This window comes from Mastomys coucha, unplaced genomic scaffold (assembly GCF_008632895.1).
Source record: "Mastomys coucha isolate ucsf_1 unplaced genomic scaffold, UCSF_Mcou_1 pScaffold17, whole genome shotgun sequence".
NCBI classification, from domain to species: domain Eukaryota; kingdom Metazoa; phylum Chordata; class Mammalia; order Rodentia; family Muridae; genus Mastomys; species Mastomys coucha.
The window spans coordinates 27,429,451-27,434,518 of NW_022196899.1; positions in this window are offsets into that span (position 1 = coordinate 27,429,451).

Here is a 5,068-nt window from a genome sequence, read left to right on the forward strand (position 1 = left end):
TTTTTTTGGTTGGGAGACTATTAATGACTGTTTCTATTTCTTTATGGGATATGGGACTGTTTAGATCATTTATCTGATCCTGATTTTGATACCTTGTATCTGTCTAGAAAATTTTCCACTTCATCCAGATTTTCCAGTTTTATTGAGTATAGGCTTTTGTAGTAGAATCTGAAGATTTTTTGGATTTCCTCCGTGTCTGTTGTTATGTCTCTCTTTTCATTTCTGATTTTGTTAATTAGGATACTGTCTCTGTGCCCTCTGGTTACTCTGGCTAAGGGTTTATCTATTTTGTTGATTTTCTCAAAGAACCAGCTCCTGGTTTGGTTGAATCTTTGTATAGTTCTTTTTGTTTCCATAAATATTTCTTAAAAAGAAAAGCAGTAAAAGAAGTTGGTGAGATGCCTCAGCAAGTAAAGATGTCTGCTATGAAGCCTCACTAGCTGAGTTCAATCTCCCTGCCTCACACACTGGAGAGAGAGAGAATTGATTCATGAGATTTGTTCTCTGACTTCCACCACATGCACCATATCATGTATACACACACACACACACACACACACACACACACACACACTGAAATAAGTAAATAAATAAATAAATAACCATAATTTTGAAGTTTTAAACCAGATAAAGATGAAAAACCATGAGCATATTGAGAGTCTGAGTGAGGAGAAGGAACCCAAGACTGGGTGTGCCAAAATCTCAACTAAAAAGTAAATTTGCTTAGCTTCTTCCTCTCTTCATACCTTTCATCAGGAAAGGAAAGCATCCAAATGATTGGATGTTGGGTTTGTTTGTTTGTTTGTTTGTTTGTGAAGTTGGAAATTGAGCCTTGGTCCTTAGGCAAGCTATCCATTCTTCCCTAGTATGCTCCCAAACATAGACCTGACTAAAGTAAACTACACTGAAGCAAAAACATTCCATCTGAGATACATTAAAGGGAACCATCTACAGGAAGTGACCCAGAGAATTTGGTCTGTCCTGTGTTGATGGGAAGAGCAGACTTCCCACAGTTTATTGTTACCTTCATATCTGACCTATCTGTCCAACTTCATATATGACTTTTAATTGTATAGTATTTTTTATTTGACTTTCAAAGAAACTTCTATCCACACATACACACAAAAGAAAATTATAATTGCCTTCTTTGCAGTTTTCTCTATAATAGATTTGAAATGTAGAAAATCTTCTTGTGGCTAAAAAGTCAAAACAATCACAATAAATCACACAGGTTGTTTTCCCTTCAGGAACCTGGGAAAGGAGAAGGAAAGTGAGAGACTTCATATCCATAACTAATAACTTATTAGTTAAATATAGTGCCATTTACCTCCAAAGCCCTAGTGTTCACATAACATTTTCACTGTCCTGATATTTACCTTATGAAAAAGACTATGGAACATACTATTGAACACTACAAATATTCAATGTTGTATTGAGTGGTAAGGCTCATTTTCATTCACAGTTTTTCTAATATTCAAACTGTGCCTTCCTTCTGTTCTTACCACCTATATCAACATCTATATGCTTAACCTCAACAAAAGTGGTGTTTCTAACATGGGCTGTGTACGTATAGTGTCCTTAACACTAGTTCCATTCATGAGATAAGCTGATGTCTGTTGGCAATAAAAAAAATAACATGAGTAGACAACTTTGGACAGCCATCAGAGACACTTCAAAACCTACCCTAATTCCATGCCCATGTCATGTTAAAGGTACTTTAAGGTCAGAAAACTGCAACTCATGGTGTAATATTTAAAACCATCATCTGCAAGGCCAGAGAAAAATGAATGCATACACAAAGCATTAGGAAAGAAGAGCCTTCAGGCTTCATAACTGGGTAGAAGAAAGAAGTTGAAGAGAGATGGAAAACTTAAGAGCAGAGCCTTTTACCATCAGTAAAAAAGAAAATCCTCACATCATCCGTAAGTACAGAAAGGAGAACTAGTTGTAAGGGTAAAATGAAGCTGATGGTAAGGTATACAAATGAAAGCATCTGGCAGTAAAGCACAGATGCAGCATTGCAGTAAAAGAAAAGAGTGAGTACCAGACATGCCGATCTGATGAGTCTCACATATAGGAAAGACCTCATTCACAATGGCACCAGAAAACAATACCCAGAAACATACCTCACCAAGAAGGCCAAGGCCATCCACAATAAAAACCTTTAAACAATGAAAAGCAGGGAGTTTAAAAAAAATACTAGAAAAAAAAAAAGATTCCCATAGTCATGCATCAGCTGAATTAAGGTTTTAAAAATGACTATAAAATATCTAAAGTAGCCTATAGATTCAGTCCCCATCAAAATTCCAGTGACATTCTTCACAAAGAGGAAACCCTAACACCCATATGAATGCTAAACAGACCCCAAAACTGAAGTAATCCTGAACAGAAAGCACAATGCTGGAGGATTTGCAACATCTGAATTCAGATTATATACAACAGAGCATTGGTAATATAAATGGTATGGTTCTGGCACAAAAGTAGACACAAACAGAAACAGAATGCAATAGAAAGCCCAGAAATTTGAACTCAGGAGGAGACTCTCTAGTTGAACAGAGGATCACTCTGGCCACCAGAAGTCCCAGTAAGCTGCATGCCAGCAGACCTCTCTCATTCTCTTAGTGCCTTCCATCATATCCCCAATCCACTCACTCCTCATCACTGGGTACTAACCCCCAACCTGACAAGAGGCCAAAACAGCAACCAGAAGTCCAGGTAGGCCACATACCTGTAGAACTATACCACTTCCTTGGTGTCCCCCTATCCTATCCCTAATAGCCCCATCTCTCCTGTTCACTGTATCCCAGGCCCCAACTCATGTGGAGACCCCCTGCTCAACTAGAGGCCACACTAGCTGCCAGAAATCCAGCCCTCAGCTCAGGTGGATATCCCATGTTCAACCACAGGCTACACCAGTCAGAAGACCAGAGAGAAACAAGGAACAAACAGAAGCCAAGGAACAAAACACCCATCCATTAAAGACATACCCAGAAATCAGCACTGAGATCTATAAGCAACCCAAACCCAGTGCCTAGATTCCAGCCTACAAAGACAATACTCAAGACAACACGTCACCCCCAGAGCCCAGCTATCCTTCCACACCAAGCCCAGAATTTTCCAACACAGTTGGAGCAGGAAAAAAATAACCTAAAAACCAACTTAAGATGATAGAGATCTTTAAAGAGGAAATGTATAAATCCTTTAAAGAAATCAAGAAAGACAAATAAAAAAATTAGAGGAAAAAAGAAATCCCTTTAAGATAACCAAAGATAACAACAACAACAACAACAAGTTGAAGGAAACAAATAAAACTGTTCCAGATCTAAAAATGGAAATGGAAGTAATTAAGGAAACATAACCTGAGGGAATTCTGGGAATGAAAAGTATAGGTAAGCAAAAAGGAACAACAGTGACAAAGTTCACCTACAGAATACAAGAGATGGCAGGGAGAATCTTAGCTGTTAAAGATACAAGAGAGGAAATAGATACATTTGTCAAAGAAAATATTAAATCTAAAAACTTCCTGACATGAAATATTCAGGAAATCTGGGACACTATGAAAAGACCAACCCTAAGAAAGAGAAAAAAAAACTCTCAAAACAAAATTTTCCTAAGCTAAAGAATGAGATGCCTGTAAAGGCATACAGAACACCGAATATCTTACACAAGGGAAGAAATTCACATTGCCACATAATAATCAAAATGCTAAACATACAAAGCAAAGAAAGAATATTAGTAGCTGTTATTCTACTTAGTAGAATAACACTTGACTTCTCAATGGAGACTCAAAAAGCCAGAAAAGCCTGAAAGTGCTACAAACTCTAACAGATCACAGATGACAGCCCAGACTACTATACCCAGCAAAATTTTCAGTCATCATAGAGGAATAAAATAAGATATACCATGATAAACTCAAATTTATACAATATTTACAAATCTAGCCTACAGAAGGTGCTAGACAGAAATTCCAATGTAAGGAGGTTGACTACACCCATGAAAACACAGGAAATAAATAATCTCACACAGGAAGAATCAAAAGCAGAGAAATATACACATCACTGTCATCATCACCACCACCACCACCATCACCACCAATACCAATAAATTAACAGGAATCAATAGTTATTGGTCATTGATACCTCTCAATATCAATGGTCTCAATTCCCCAATAAAAAGGCAAATACTACAAGAATGAATACAAAGCCAAGATCCATCCTTCTGTTGCACACAAGAAACATATCTCATCAGCAAAGATAGATATTACCTCAAAGTAAAGGGTTAGAAGAAGAAATCTGAAGCAAACATATCTAAGAAGCAAGCTGGTGTAGCCAAAAGAAATTGAGAAACTTTATACTCATCAAAGAAAAAAAAATCCACCAAAATGATCTTTCAATTCTTAATATGTAGGCTCCAAATGCAAGAGCACCCACATTTATAAAATAAACATTACTGAAGTTTAAATCATACATTTACCCTCACATGTTGATAGTGGAAAACTTCAATATCCCACTATTACAAATAATAATAGTGACTATATATATATATATATATATATATATATATTCATATATATATTTGATCATCCAGACCAAAAATAGACAGAGAAATACTAAAGCTAACAGATATTATAAACCAAATGGATCTAACAGATATTTAGGATACATTTTACCTAAACACAAAAGAGGATACTTTCTTCTCTGCACCTCATGAAACTTTCTCCAAAATTGACAACGTACTCAGTCAGAAGTCTCAACAGACACAACAAAATTGAACTAATCCCCTGAATTCTATCAGACACTACAGGTTAGAGCTGGTTTTCAACTACAAAATAAAGCTTACAAACTCATAAAAACTGAACAAGTTTCTACTCAATGAAACTAAGTCAAGACAAAGGGAAGAGGAAGGAAAAGAAAGAAGAAAGGAAGGAAGGAAGTAATAAAGGAGGGAAGGAAGAAATTAAAGACTTTTGAGAATTCAATGAAAATGAATAAACAACATACCCAAACTTATAGAACACAATGAAAGTGATGCTAAGAGGAAGTTCATAGCACTAAGTACCTACATAAAA